The following is a 17,135-nucleotide window of genomic DNA, read 5'->3' on the forward strand; positions in this document are numbered from 1 at the left end:
GTTCGGACTGGATCACCCGATCCAGTAGCAATGGCAGCGGGTGGTTCGGAGAACCAGTAGCAAAAATCCCTGCCACCACCACCACCCCATGTCCAGCTGAGCCACGCGATCATCAGAGGCTTTTTTTTAACTTTTAAAAACATTTTTTAAAAAATGCTTTTAAAAGGCTCTGACGATCCCAGCTGAGTTGCCTGATCGTCAGAGGCTTTTTTGTCTTTTAAAAGAAAAAAGAAATGCTTTTAAAAGAAAACAAAAGCCTCTGACAATCAAGCAACTCAGCTGGGATCGTCAGAGCCTTTTAAAAGCACTTTTTTTACAACCTCTTCGGCCGAAGAGGTTGTAGAAAAAAATGCTTTTAAAGTAAAAAAAAAAAAAAAAAAAGTTGGCAATGCCCACTCAGTCACATTACCCTCCCCCCACCAAGCCACGCCCACAGAACTGGTAGTAACAAATTTTACATTTCACCACTGGATAGGAGAGTATGGGTCGGAGACTTGAGTCCTAGTCAAAGTTGTAGTGATTTGAGGCCATGAATAGAGCTACGAGATCTGGACTACAAAAATCCAGTTCATTGCTAAATCATAGTAGTGAGATCCTATTACTCTTTGCTGTCATAATCAGGGAATAACATTATTATATTCATAGACAAAGACTCTCCTTTTTATGGCTAAAACTGAATTTCATACTTGAGAGCTCGAATCACATAGATGGTTACTCATCAATAAAACCCACCAAGTTCAGCCATTTTAATTGGGTTGTCATTTTAATTTTGCAGGAAGAAAGAGGGAGGGTGAAGACAAAATCTAGGTTGGGCTGTCAGCCTTAGATATGTTCCCCTTTCCCTAAAGAGAAGCTTCACAATGCAGTGTCTTAAGTTCTGCATTAACATAGTTTGATTGATGGACAGATTACCTGATTTGTATCTTTTCTTTTCCATGAATGCTCAAGGCAACAAACTTGTGAGATTTTTTTCCCCCCCTAATGTTATCTTCCCAGTGACAAACCAGAGACAGAGACTGATCCAATGTCATCCAGGGACTCCCAGATCAAGGACAACTATACCTGAAGCTTTCTAGTCTAATTACAACATTGTAGGAAGTTAGGACCTATCCCTCTCCTAGAAAAATGAAATATTTTAGGAAATATTAAAAAGGCAGAATATTATATTTCCCTGGATGAGAAATGGAGAAACATATTTTAAGCAGGAAACAGACTCACTCTTCATAGCTCTCAGCATCCTCAATAGCCCACAGCAGATGTCCGCACTTAAGAGATAAAGAGATAGCTAGGTCTATTCATAGGCAAATGCTCTTACCCAAGATCCAACAAAGATAGTATTAGCCCTCTACCCATCTAGAAACAGAACTCACTATATGGCACTTGGGAAGATTATATCACCCGGCAAGGCTCAACCAAGCTTGGGTCTCAGGACAGCCTACAGAGTTGCCCCTGCATGGCCCCATGGGAGTCTGACAACCAATCAGAATACAAGCTCAAATTCAAAAGCCCAGAGAGGGTATAAAACTCAGGCACTCTCAGCATCTCTGCCCTTTTTTTTTCCTTCACCCAACATCTTCAAGGCATGTGATCCTGTCCACCATTAAAACCATCTTTCCGAACAGTCTCCATGTTTCCAGTGTCTTTTTCCCCACTTGGAACTGAACCCAGATGGGCATTTCTTCCAACAACATCTTAACCAATACTCCATACTGGCCAATGTAGAAGCAGGCATGTTTAATTTAAAGAAGATTGTTATGATCAAATAATTACCAACTGTTTAAAATAGGAATTTCAAAAAGAGAAAAAAAAGTTGAAGGAATAAAAAATGAGATGCCTTTGTTTCATTCTGATAAAAGATAAAAGTCCCTTGCTCTAGAATATTTTTTTTCTTCTTCAGGATTTCTCCAGTTCTCAGAGACGGTGAAGGGCATCCTTCCTCTACTTTTGTGTTTTAAAATGCTTCAAAGAAAGGGAAAAAAGACAACAAGTTTTGATTAGCATTAAAGATTTTCCTTTTCATGAGGATTTCCAGCTATCCCCCCACCCCACCCCTTTTTCAGTTTTAACTGGATGTTATATAATTTCATCCACATCTTCGCTGGAAAAAGCAATAATTATGCACAGCACTGAGGTGGTGCTTTTCCAGAAATCAAAGCATATTATTACCCCTGCTTCACCACAACTGTGCAAAGCAGGTCAGCATTGTTAGTCCTTTAGTGCAGCTGTGAAAAGTAGGGTCAGAGAGGTGAGCCCAGAGGTGAGACAAGATGATTTATTTTTAAGGGTATTTATTTGAGAAGTTTACATAGCCAAGTTTCCAAGAGAATTAGGAAAAAAAGAAAACAGAGCTTTTTGCCATATCAAGTATGGAAAAAACCGTACAGTACTTTTATCTTTGAGTTTCTCATAAGTTTAGTTTAATTTTTACTTTTATTTGATTTATATACTGCCCTACTCCCAAAGGACTCAGGGCGGTGAACAGCCACAAGATAAAACACATAAATACAAAATTTAAAAGCAAAATAAAACCGAATTAAACCATTTGGCTGAAGACAGATTTAAAACACCCCACTAATTAAAACAAATTTAAAATTTGCATTTTTTTAAAAAGGGAAAAAAGAGAAAAAGGGAAAATTAGGCCAGGCCCGCCTGATGGAATAAAAAGGTCTTGAGAGCACGGTGGAAGGTGCGTAGATCCGGGATCCTCCGTATCTCCAGGGGGAGCTCATTCCAGATAGTAAGTGCTCCCACAGAGAAGGGTCTCCCCCTGGGGGCCACCAGTCGATATTGTTTGGCCGACGGCACCCAGAGGAGCCCCTCTCTATGAGAGTGTACCGGCCGGTGGGAGGCTACTGGTGGCAGCAGGTGGTCCCGTAGATAACCAGGTCCTAAGCCATGGAGCACTCTAAAGATGGTAACCAAAACCTTGAAGCACACACGGAAGACCACTGGGAGCCAGTGCAGCTCGCGCAGGAGAGGTGTTGCATGGGAACGCCATGTCGCTCCCATAACCACCCGCACAGCTTCAGTCTGCGCCAGTTGGGGCCTCCGGGTGCTCCTCAAGGGGAGCCCCATGTAGAGAACGTTGCAGTAGTCCAGGCGGGAAATGACGAGGGCATGAGTGACTGTGCGTAAGGAGTCCCGATCCAGAAAGGTACCGATGCAGTAAAATTTGTTCTTAGGTTAGCCAGTTAGTGATATGATAAGTCACCTGCAGGAGTTGTACAACGGATCAAGTCAAAGTTCTAGATATAATTGGTATTATTTTACAATTGAGCTGTAAGCTTCTTTTTTTTCAAGTGCATTAAGTGTTGTTCTATTATTGGTTTATGGAAATTAAAATGTTTTAGCGTTAATCCCCAATCGCTTCCTCTGTTGCTTGTGTGAATAATAGTAATATTCTTTACAATCTAATGATAAAGTCCTTTATTATTTACCCAGACATTTGCTTTCATCGAAAACTGCAAATGAATTTGCAAATGTAAACTGGGCAACACCAATTATATGTGAAGCCACTGCTTGGACCATTAATGAAATGCTGATGCCTCTTGAGGGTGAGTTATTAGACTGATTGCTGAATAACTCTCGCCCTGAGCCTGGAGACGAATGTAAGGGAGTAATAAATTTTATTATTGTAGACACAGGCCATGACATATATATATATTGCAGCAAATCAGTGGAGTAGACTTACATTAAAGTCCGAAGCTCATATTTTAGAAGGCATGCAGGGCTATGCAAGGAATAAACTTTCTTTCAAATCAAATGTTTTATGATGAACTTTGGGACAATGTTGTGGCTTCAGCTTCTTCTTTTTTGCTTCAATGTTGATACTGAGTTCCGTTCTGAGGTTCTTGGTTCATGGACCAGGGTCATCAAGGAATAAAGATGTGTTCACAGTGCAAACAGTCCTGATTAGGCTTTACCTCTGCTGACATCCCTCAAATGATGTGATGTTCAGAAAGCTGCTCATTACATGTCTTGGTCCCTGTTAGCTTCCACAGCAAGGACCTTGAAATACAATATTTTACATTATATATATATATATATATATATATATATATATATATATATATATATATATACATACACATACACACACACACACACACACACACATATATATACATACATACATACATATGTACATATACATAGATATAGATATAGATATAGATATAGATATTTGGTTATTCTGGTTTTCTCCCGCGTAAAATTGGAAGTGTCTTGGCGACGTTTCGACGAAGTCTCATTCGTCATCTTCAGGCTGGTGTTTTCGGCTTCGTGCTTCTAAAAGCACAAAGCCGAAAACACCAGCCTGAAGATGACGAATGAGACTTCGTCGAAACGTCGCCAAGACACTTCCAATTTTACGTGGGAGAAAACCAGAATAACCAAAGACCTATATACAAATACCCGCAAAAACCTCAGAAAACACACACACACACACACACACACACACACACACACACACACACACATATATATTCTTTTCGTAGGCCTTTATGTGTATTTCTCTTTAGCCAGCTTCTTCCTACGTAAACCAAGATTTTTATGCAGCCCTAGTTCATTTTTGTGGATTGGGATTGGGTTGGGATTTCACTGAAATCCCAACCCAACAATTTCGTGGATTGGGATTTCACTGAACTAGGGCTGCATAAAAATCTTGGTTTACGTAGGAAGAACCTGGCTAAAGAGAAATACATATATATATATATATATATATAAAAAAAAACAATATATATTGTTAAGTGTCAGGAGCAAGAAATCAGGAAGCCAGGTTATTCAAACGAGTACAAGTTTATTCCGTACTATCTATAAATAAGAATCTGATCTACTAACAGTCAAGGCAAATTGGTGGTAGATAAGACTCAACAGAATTCAAGGAGGGCTGAACTTAGATCTCTTGTGGGCATGAGGGACTCCAAACTGATGACACGCTTGACCCCTCCCTCAGGCTCAGATTAGTCATCTCCTACAATAGGGCTTGGACCCACCCAGTATGACTGCCCACCAATACAACCAAAAATGTTCACAAATCAGAATGTTCTTTTCCTGGCCTGCTGATCTTCAATTGCTCTGGGTGCCCATGGGGAGTAAACATTGGAAGTCCGTCAAATCCAGATGGCAGGACAGAGATTTCAAGATTGGCCAGAATGTTAAATGTGCTCCTGGTCTTGTATTGCTTTAGGAAGCATTTGAGCCTGTTGTTTGTGAGCGCAAATCATCATTACCGATTACAAGACAACATCTGTTACAGCATCAGACTCAGTTTCCTATTCTGTAGCGTTAGAGGCCTTGAGCTAACATGAGATAGCATAAACCCTGGTCTTCAAATAGCTCACATACCAAAAAATGAGCTGTTTGAAAGCCTCCACCCATTCTGTGCTTGTTATGGAACAGAATTATCCTTCTGATATTTTCTTAAGTATCTAGGTTCAAAGACTGGATGTAACCATCAAAATATAGCTCGTCTCTTTGAATTTCATGCCTGAAAATCTTTCCAGAGATTCTGGGTCATTGTAGCAATGCTCAATAGAGAATTGTCATTTAGAAATGCTGGCAATTAGGTAAAAATAAAAGGTATGTTCCATGTTATTATTTTGTAACTTTCTCAGGCTAGTTTATTAACCGCAAATGTATTGCACTTAACTGCTAGATAAATTGTGCTAATTTACTAAAGAGTTCACCATCCCACCCCCGCCTACACGAAATACATAGAGAATAAACAGGAGCTTCTTAAGTCATCTGTAATTTTGTTGAAGGTGAAGGACAAATAAGCAAGGCTAGTTATCATAATTTTATTTTTATTTATTTATTAATTTTATTTCTATACCGCCCTTCTCCCGAAGGACTCAGAGCGGTGTACAGCCTAATTAAAAACACAAAGACAGACAAAATAATTAAAATTATTAAATAATAGGCCCAATTTATAAAACCCCAAATTTAAAATCCCATTTAAAACCAATTAAAATCTTTACATTGATAGCCCAGCCTGGCGGAACAACATAATCATGTTGTTTCATGATCATCTATATACTCAATTTTCTTATAAGTATGTATGTTTGTAGACTCTCCTATAAACACAAATAAGGGAGAGATCCTGATTCCACAGGATTAGGTAGAATTTCCCCTGTGAAACGTGAGTTTTTCCAGTACATAGAAAGATTCAGAAAGACAATAAAAGAAAGGTCACAGAACTGGGGGATTATGTAGGAATGCAAAACCCTTCAACGGGTCCCATAACAGCTCTTGAATGGCTCTAATTGCAATCTACTTTTTAGTTGGCAAAGAAATTGTTAAAAACATATACTTTTGGAAAAGGGCAGAGTACATCCTGAAGTCTTAACTTCTATCCTACTGATATTTGGCCAAAAGGTTTCAAAAATGTTTATTACAATTGTTTCTATCAGTGGAGGGTTTCAAAAAAAATTATTATCGGTTCTGTGGGTGTGGCTTGCTGGGTGTGGCATGGCAGGGGAAGGATACTGTAAAATCTCCATTCACACCCCACTCCAGGGGGAGGTTACTGCAAAATCCCCATTTCCTCCCGATCAGCTGGGACTTGGGAGGCAGAGAATAGATGGGGGCGGGGCCAGTCAGAATTTTTACTACCGGTCCTCCGAACTACTCAAAATTTCCGCTACCGGTTCTCCAGAACTGGTCAGAACCTGCTGAAACCCATCTCTGTTTTCTATGCCATTTTGATCATGAGATTCTAAGCAGTTTATAGCAAAACTAGACTTCTCTAAGGTCTCAGATGACCTGATAGAAGATTCTGATCAGAAGATTTTTCTGAGTCTAGTTTATATATGGTAAGATGTGCTAGGAAAATGCTTAAAATAGTTGTTTTAGACACACCATTTTAAATAAGGAGTCCAACCAACTACTATGGTGGGAATTTGATCTTTCTAAATCTAATCATGAATCAAAACCAATTGTAACTTGAAATTCTTCTATGGAGTCATCTCAGCATCTAGGAAAGTGTGTCCAAATCAATTGTGATCAAGAAATATTGTTGATACTGATCCATTATAGAGATACATCTGGATTACTGGAGTTTGATAGTTTTGGGTAGTTGTGAGTTGTATATTATATGTGGGTATTTGGAGATAAACACACATGCATGATTAAATAAGAAAAATGGTTCTTAAAAATCAAAGTGGGTTCTCTGTGATCAGATTCATTTCACATTAGTATGATAAATTTCCCTATTAAGAGTGCTGTTTGCCTTGAGCAGCAATTTATTCTTCAAAATATTTAAAACAACAAACAACATACATCACTGTTCTATGTACTAGTGCATTTTATACAGTAGTATCAGAGTAAACATACAACAGATATAGATAAATCCCATATACATTTGATTAAATTTCTTTTTCTGCTGTTTTAGAAGTTGGGCTGTATAATTACTATATTGTTGATAACAATCAGTATTGATTCACTTAAAGAGGACTGGGTAAAGGAATAAGATCTCCTATAAACCAAGGAGGGGAAAATGCACAAATATTCCTGTATTTTTGATACAGATTTTTAATATGCATGTGTAGATAGACTTTTTAAATGCATGTTTAAATGTTAGCATTCCAGATCAGGGTTCTAACTACTACCCAGGTTGGTGTTTAATTTTCAGATCAATTGCCACTGCTTTGAGTGGTGTGTGTGTGTGTGTGTGTGTGTGTGTGTGTGTGTGAGAGAGAGAGAGAGAGAGAGAGAGAGAGAGAGAGAGAGAGAGGAGAGAGAGAGAGAGAGAGAGAGAGAGAGAGAGAGAGAGAGAGAGAATCATTTACTGGAATATGAGACACCTATCTCTGAATCAGAAATAATAATAATAAAAATCCCATTTGATCAATGAGAATTTATGGAATCGAATGCACTGGCAAACACCCTTGTGAAAGAAGATGTGTCATCTGAAATAAGAGCAGCTTTAGCCATTGTAAGGCACATTGTGTGGTACTGCAAAGAATAAACAAAAAATCAACGGAGCTATTTTCATCTTCTGAAATGCAGGTTCTGTTTTGACTGTGGTTTGACAAAGACAAGTGGTTAAATTTGCAAAATTAAATTGTTCATTTAATCATAGTCTCGTTTTCTGATGGCTCATTCACACACTATGTTTTCCTCCCACACAGCCAATCCGGTCCTACCAAAATTTAGAGGGAAAGGAGTCAACAGTGCAGTTAGTCCTTTGCTAGCATTAGCAATTTTTCCTGCCTCCATCAATTCGAGAAACATAACTAACCATATACAGAAAATATTAGTTTATCTATTATATCCTTTCATATAAGAGTATACCAGGCTGATACTTTGGATTCAGCTAACTCTTTTGTTGAACCCCATGATTTCAGACTAATTTTACAGCTATGCCAGTTGAGATAAGATTTGCGTAAAGCCAATCTTTTTTCTATATATAAATAATTTTTTATTGTTTCATATCACATATTCCATTTCTATGTTGAACAGTGTGTTTTCTAGGTGTCCAAAGTGTTAACATATAAACATCATTATAATCATTATAATCATATAAAGAGAATAGAACAGAACAGAACAGAATAGAATTTTTTATTGGCCAAGTGTGATTGGACACACAAGGAATTTGTCTTGGTGCATACGCTATCGGTGTACATAAAAGAAAAGATATGTTCATCAAGAATCATAAGGTACAACATATACATATAAACATATATGCGATAATATCAATCGTTATTTAAAAGTATGCTATCTTCCATTATAATATTGATTATATAACCATCAAAGTATTTACTCGATCAGTTTTTCTTTCTCGTGTCGTCCATATTTCACATAAATCCACTCCTCTAAAGCCAATTTTAAATGCTTCTCAGCATTGCCAAAAGCAGATGCTATGCCTACAAAAACATTTCATCGTTCTGATTGTTATTTTGATTCTCCCTTTTCCCCAGCTCTGATACATCTTTTTTCAAATGGGAGAACAAGAACTGTACACAGTATTCTGGATGTGGCCTGCTGTAGATTTGTTTAAGGGTGTTTTTCATGCCGGCAGTTTTTCTTTTTTTTCCCCAGCCCCTTTGCTAATCTCTAGCATGAAATTTGCTTTTTTCACAGCTCTTACACAAAGTCAACATCTCCTTTGATCTGTCCACTCCATTTATAATTAAAGGACTCCAAATCACCTGATCAAGCATAAATCAAATACTATGTGAAATGTACACCCGAGAAAGCTAAAAGCCATAATTTCTCATGCTAGAGGGAAACAATGCAATAACTTTGTCTTATCCAAGTATTGTTGTATAATAGAAATTATTATTATTATTATTTTTTGTTGGAGAAATGAGTAGGGTTATTCAGATGACTATGATACAGTAGTGGCCAAAATTGTGGAAACCTTTTGGGAAAAGTATTATTTTCTAAAACTAGCTAATAATACTATTTTTTTTTTAGTAGTACCATAAAATTATATATCAATGGAAAGATAATTTAATCAAGAATGTAATGCAATAACTTTTATTAAGGGTTTGCTATTAGAATAGCCATTACAGTATAAAGAAGAAAAGTGAAACACGTAGAAAAAATGAGATATACAAAAATTATCACGTCAGTTAATATTTATTAATGACTTACAGTCTTACGATGTGTTCCCATGGAGTGAACTAAGTCTTTTAGTTCTGCAGCTGTTATAATGTGAAACCAAGATTGAATGATTCTTCTTCTATTAAGGGTTTTAATTGCTGGGTTTTATTGCTGGGTGGCTCTGACTAACAAGTTTCTTTAGTCAGTTCCATAGATTTTCAATTGGGTTAAGGTCTGGGCTATTCCCAGGCCATTCCAGTATTGGAATATGATTATCTTGAAACTCCAAAAAAAGTGGTGTTATTAGCCATCAAACCTCAAAAAGACACTTTTCCCAAAAGGTTTCCACAATTTTGGCCACTACTGTACATGTTGAGAGAGATAGAATGGCACCAACCCATGCTTTAGTCTTTTGATGCATGTGCAAAACATCTCTGTAGCATCCAGTTTTGAGTTCAAAGGGTATGAAAATGGATACTACACAATTTCCAAAAAATGCGTATAGACATTAAGATTGTGCATGCTTCAAAATCGATGTGAATGAAGTTTTTCAACCAGATGCAAGCAGCACCTTACAAACGCCTTCAGATGTGGCTTCTTCTTTTCCCAGCTTGTGAAAAATTGGACCACTTTAATAGATAGCAGATAGCAGATTTATTCCAGGTTCAAATCACCTTTTACAAATAACTCTCTAAATATGTAAAGCTCCAGTAGAAATCTTGGATCATCACCAAGCTTTTTCATCTCTAGCTCAAGCTACAGTCGGTTGGAAGATGTAATGGACATCCTGATATGACAGCTTGTGACTCTGAGAGATTAGATGGAGTGAAGTACTTTACAAGGAAGTCAAGATTGATTCAAAGGCATTTCCCCTCCCCTCAAAAAAAAAAATATGTTCAGACTCATGGTATAAACTGAATGTGTAGGAGGAAGGCTGAATGTGTAGGAGGAAGGCTCTCTGTGTTGAATATGCCTCTGCCCTTGTACAGCTTTATCACACTGCTTTCTATGTTTCCAAATATCCTTCAAAACTCCTGATTCAGACTAAACATAGTACACTAGTATATATATGGTGGGGAGGGAAAACCTGTAGCCCCAAGGCTGCATATGATTTGATTTGAATCATTATGTCATTTCTTACGTTCTGAGGTAATAGAAAGCTGCAGAAATAGGTTATATCTTTCAGTTAATGTGTGGGGGAAACAATTTTTGAAATTGTTCCCAGTAAAAGGTGTGACATATTTAAAACATTACGTATTTTAGATTAAACTTGCCAATAACTAAAAAACTTTTCCATCACAGTATTTCATCCTAAAGCCAAGTGGATTTCTGCCTAGAAATAAATGTCTTTCAGGAACACCTCTATATTAGGGAGGTATCAAAAGAAATCGTTCTGGCACTGACTCATTCGGGGGGGGTTCTGTTTAGGTCAAGGATTCTTTTCCTCTTTTGGCATGGCTTTTCTCCCTTTTCTCCCCTACTTTCTTTATTCCATCCTTAAATAGGCTGTGAGACACAGATAGCCCTCAACCTATGACCACAATTGAGCCTCAAATTTCTGTTGCTAAATGAAGCAATTGTTAAAGGAGTTTTGTCCCAACTTGCTACCCTTCCTGCCACCCTTCCATAGTGAATCACTGCAGTTGTTAAATTAGTATCATAGTTGTAATCTGGTTTCCCCCTTGACTCTGCTTGTCAGAAGGTCTCAAAAGGTGACACCACAACTGTCATAAATATGAGCCAGTTGCCAAGCATCCAAATTTTGATCATGTGACCAGGGGATGCTGCAATGGTCATCAGTGTGAAAAATGGACATGAGTCACTTTTTCCAGTGCCGTTGTCACTTCAAACGGTCACTAAATGAATGGGTGTAAATCGAGGACTATCTGTAATCCGCCCCCTCCCCAGTGGTATTACTTGCTTCATTCTTTTTAAAATAAATCCAGGTTTGTGTGATATGAATCTTAGGACCTAACATGATATAAAGTTTACAGGTTGCCCATTTTTACTGTATAAAAACAAAGTAGAAAAGATGATAAGTCATCTGGTAGGGCATAACATGTTTATGCCAGTCAGGTTCATGGACCATAAGTCATTCCAACTTGTCTGATGTTTTGATAAACACATCACCAAGTCTGAGATTCTGTATCCTGGCTTGATTGGTGATGCATATATATATTTAAGCAGAACATGAGACATCTGTCCACTAAAAATAAACTAACAAAATATTGACTTGTCTTGAATATCTAAGAGAATCTCTAAAGAGGAAAATGAACTGTTGACATAAATTTGAAAAGTCCTATTTAAAATGCCTGGTTTATTTTTGATAGCAATTTGCTCTTATTGTTGAGTGGCCTTTGATGACGTACAGTATTTTCTGTGTGGCATTACATGTATGTTCAACATATCTTTGCAGTAAGCAAGATATAAGCAAAGCTAATCCAGTTTTGATTTTGCTGTTCCCTTCAGTATCTTTCTAATTGGCTAAATGTTATTCATAGACACAGTTGCCCAAATCATGATTATCATTAATTCATGTTTACAAAAGGTCAGGAAACCACCTTCCTTTATAACACTTTAGAGTTACATGTTTGCTGTTGCAAATCTCTGTTTTAAGCACACAGAGGCTTTATGGAAAGGCATACAGCATGAGTCATCAATAAACCCTGAGCTCTGTTAGCTTTATTCACCAAAAAGCAAAGATTAGCAAGCCTCACCATGTGTTACACATGGCATGAATCCTGTTGTGATATTTTAAATGTGAAAATTCAATTTAACTGCAGTTCCGGCTTCTATAATTAGTCGGCAGAAACATCTTACTGGAAAATGTTGTTCCTGTTATATTTATAAGGAATATGAGTCCCACTGTGAATTAAAGAAAAAAAAATATACATATATCAAAGAATATCTGATATTTTCAAACTCCATGAGGACTGTAGATTTATATGAAAAATAAAGGATGGAGCCATAAAAAGGGCCAAACCATTTTATTCCTGATTCTGTTCTATATGCTATATATGCTATATATGCTCACTCTATATATATATGCCCAGAATATCATCAGGCTCCAGCTACCAGCCCTGGATGACATCTTCACATCTCTCTGTTTAAAGAAGTTGCATAACATTCTCAGAGACTCTTCCCATCCTGCTTACAATCTTTTTGGACTGTTGCTTTCTGGCAGAAGATACAGAACAATTAGAACTCAGACCACACATTTTCTGAATAGTTTTTATCCCAGAACTATAATTGCACTGAACAATGAACTAAAGGGCCACCATCAGTGAGCTGTTGGACAGCATTACTTGGTCTGTTGTGTGCATGTTTGGGTGGTTCAGGGATGGGGAATTTGTGGTGGGTGGGGGGTGTTTGGGGATTGTTATGTGTCTTGAACCTGGTCTTTGGGTGTTAAGTGAATTTCGTTGTATGGGTATACTGTGTATACATGTACAATGACATTAAAGTTATACTTATATGCTAGACAGGACTTAGTTTTGAAATAGTTTCTCACCTCACTTAGTGAGTGCCTAGAATCTAGATCATTAATCTTGTGTAGTTAGTTAGGTTTTCTTGCTTGCTGGAGATGTTGGGAGTTGTTGTGAAATTGAAAATAATATTTTAGGAAGTACTAAACTTGTGAGAGGAAAAGCAGAGCTCCCTCAACAACATTCACAAACTTTGCCCATTGCTTTCATTTTAACCACAAGTTTCCTGTTGGGTTCCAGAATTAGGAGGCATGAAGTTATCAGAGAAGTTAAGTGCTCCACACTTCTACCATATTGTGTATAGCTTTTCTCACATAAGGAGTGAATTTGGATAATTCGGTCAAAATCTGATTTTTGCTCAGCGAGTGCAATCCGTATCAACTGAGGAGTGATAATGACTTACAGTATGTGAGAAGCATCAAAGATCAACCATCTCAGGCAATTCATATTTATGTCATTGCAATAGTTTTCAAAGGAGGCTTTTCATTAAGAGACCTGTTATTTGGCAAGTGGGTCTTTGTATCTGGTTCACGTTAATTTCATATCAGGAGCCTGATAGAATATCTTGGTTAAATTTGGATTACTATTCAGCTAGAGACATTTATGGTGACTGTGTGTCTCATTTTCTTTTACACGTAGCTTTGGTGACTATAAAACTACTTTTAGTCTACATGGGCTACTGTAATGACCCAGGATCATATTCAATTATTCCTGGGAGGTTGAGAGCCATTCATTTTATGGGACTATATTACACATGGTGTAGAATATTATAGGGAGAGAGGGGGGAGGGAGAGAGGGAGAGAAGAAGAAGAAGAAGAAGAAGAAGAAGAAGAAGAAGAAGAAGAAGAAGAAGAAGAAGAAGAAGAAGAAGAAGAAGAAGAAGAAGAAGAAGAAGATATGGTAGATAGATGTGGTAGATGATAGATAGATAGATAGATAGATAGATAGATAGATAGATAGATAGATGATTGATAGATAGATAGATAGATAGATAGATAGATAGATAGATAGATAGAAGATAGATAGATAGATAGATAGATAGATAGATAGATAGATAGATAGATGGATGAACGGATGGATGATAGATTCTGCTGCTAGTCTTTACTGTTTACAATCTGTAAATAGGATTTTCCTGAAGATTACAGATTATTCTTTTCTCCTGCTCCTTTGTGAATATGAATCATTCGTATTGTGAAACACTGTGTCTACCATTGGATTATAAGAAACCCCTCCCCCCCAAAAAAAAGTCACTTGCCTGCATTCTGATAAAAGGTGTTGGTGGGTCTTCCCTTTTGATATGCTTGAATCAAGAATTTTGTGGGGACAGGAGTAGGTGGATGGGTAAGGCAATCTGATTTTAAAGTAAGGGAAAACTAACATGTGTTCAGGCATTCAGCCAACACATGATCATCAGTTAGAAATTTTAATTGCTTATAATTCTCTGTGCAGAAGAGGGTTTCTACATTGACAGCTGCAACAAAATGCCGAAGTCAGCAGGCTTCTGTTTTATCATTGCTGCATCTCCCTTCTAGGAATAGCCTTGAGAATCCATATGAGAATCCATAAGAAGGTTTGGAACAGTACAAAAATCTGTCTCTTGAAATCATCATAAATGTATCCAGCCTATGAAATACAGCTTCTAAATAAAAGAAGGCTAGGCTGTTCCGATTCTTCATCTAGCAAAGCTAGTTTGTTCAACTTGAATTGGTTCAAAGAAATGGAACAAAAGATGAAATGCAATTAAAGGGCAAAAGTGCCTGCTCTCTTGGGACCACTATATCTAACTAGTATTGGTGTTTCAGGTTTTTTTTTTCTTGGAATAATTTTTAGAGGGGCTGCATCTCCGAACACTGATCACAGAAACAGATGTTCCAAGGAACTACAACATATTGCAATCCAAGCCATTTTGATTTGAAAGAAATTAATTACACTAACATTCATAATGCGTTGGGGAGCCATTATCCTTCAGTGATGGAGGGCATGCCTGGGTGTACATCACTAGATGGGTCTTAGCTGGAGTTGGGAAAGGGTTTGAAGAACTTTCACTCCATACAGCTATTACTTTATATACTAGTAATCAGATGTGCCATGGGTCAGTAATAGATAATCTTTTCCATTTGGTATTTGGGGTGTACAACGCAGATATTTCTCCTACAAAAGAGCTGCCAATGAAAAACTTTAATAAACAAGTGTTATGGAAAAAATACCTACCCTACTTAACAAACAAACAAAAAAATACTCCATCCTATCTGGGACCAATCTTTGCTTCTTTTCTGGATTCATTTTCAAATTAAACATCTGTTTGCAGCCAGCTGCCATTTTTCATCTTTCGAGTTGGTTCCATGGATTCCCGAAGCATATTTGTAAAGATTCAGGTGCTTTTGTTTATGGCACAGCAGCTCCGCATTTAGTTACTTTTAATTAAAATGCATACACGAACACTTACGTGGCATGGGAAGCATGACAGCTGCCTTGGGAAGTCTGTGGATACATTGGCACCTACAGTCAAGCTTTGTTTTAAAACTACCCAAGTTTTAAAAAATTATATCATAACAAAGCTGAATCTTCCCTTCATTTGAATTAGATATCCTTGTTTATTTCTTCAAAACACTGTTGCGGGGGGAGCTACACTATTATGCTTAGCTCTTTTAGAATGGCACACCTTGTTTAGGGTTAATTTTTACAAAATTGTCAAAAAAAAACAAACAAGAAAAGAGAATACAACATAATCACTGTACAAGTCAGATAAGAGTTTGCTTTAGTTTGTTATTTTTCAGGCACTTTCTTGTCTAGCCTGCAGGCTGCTGTATTTTGTAGAAGAATAATCAGAAATACTCGGTGCTATTTCTGCTTAGGAGCCATGGTGATGCAGTGGTTAAATGCAGTATTGCAGGCTAACCTTGCCCACAGCCAGCAGTTTGAACCTGACTGGTTCAAGGTAGACTCCATCCTTCCGTGGTTGGTAAGATTAGGACCCAGATTTATTTATTTTATTTTATTTTATTAGTCATATTTCTATGCCACCCACTCTCTGAGGACTCTGGGCAGCTTACACCAAAGACAGTATACTAAATAGCATATTGCCCCCAACAATCTGGGTCCTCATTTTACCCACCTCAGAAGGATGGAAGGCTGAGTCAACCTTGAGCCGGTGAGATTTGATCCGCTGATCTGCTGAACTAGCAGTCAGCTGAAGTAGCTGCAGTACTGCACCCTAACCACTGCGCCACCTTGGCTCTGAAGATTGTCTTCAGAGAGTGCTGTAAAGCACTACGGAGTGGTATATAAGGCTAACTGCTATTGCTATTGCTAAGTGCAGTGGGGCAGAACTTTAAATGGGTATTTTCTTTTGATGAGCATTTGTTCAAGGTGATTAAAAGAACACTGAGCAGAGAAGGGGCCCTCTACTTCTAAGTAGTGTAGAGTGTCCACAGTGCTCTGTTTGAAAAGTATTTGCATTATACAAGACAACCAGTTGAGGGCAGCTGCATTGCCTTAAAGGTGCCCAAAACCTGGTCTTGACAATTGATGGCTACTTTGCACACACAAGTATTCAGATAATTTCCTTTGAAACATTGATCAGGGATGTTGCAAAGGACCCTTCCTTGATGTACTCAGAAACTGGCAAGCTGTGCAAGTGTTGCTTCAATTGGCATTAGCCAATTCAATGAGCCGTGGTGGGGCAGTGGCTAGAGTGCAGCACTACAGGCTACTTTTGCTAATCACCAGCTGCCAGCAGTTTGGCAGATCGAATCTCACCAGGCTCAAGGTTGACTCACCTTCCATCCTTCGAGGTCGGTAAAATGAGGACCTAGATTGTTGGGAGCAAAATGCTGACTCTGCAAACCTCTTAGAGAGGGCTGTAAAGCACAATGAAGCGGTATATAAGTCTAAATGCTTTTGCTATTGCTATTACCTAATTGTCATGTTTCTGCAAGGAAAGTGCCAGATCAAAATGTTGAACTCCAACTACTTCATAATTCATGAATTATATATGCATGTTTTCTATTTTTAATCTTGTTCTGTCTGATATCTCTTTTTCTTCTCTCTCTATGTATACACATATTTTCACTCTTTTCATCCCATTTTAAGCAATGTAGGAAA

At 37.8% G+C, this 17,135-nt stretch overlaps 1 protein-coding gene across 3 annotated transcripts in view; it reads left to right on the forward strand.

Annotated features, from left to right (window-relative positions):
- CHRM2 (cholinergic receptor muscarinic 2) overlaps positions 1–17,135 on the forward strand; it is a 193,819-nt gene that overhangs the window by 165,694 nt on the left and 10,990 nt on the right. The gene's annotated exons all lie outside the window — the stretch shown is intronic.

This window comes from Pantherophis guttatus, chromosome 7, assembly GCF_059756535.1.
Source record: "Pantherophis guttatus breed Tessera chromosome 7, ASM5975653v1, whole genome shotgun sequence".
NCBI classification, from domain to species: Eukaryota; Metazoa; Chordata; class Lepidosauria; order Squamata; family Colubridae; genus Pantherophis; species Pantherophis guttatus.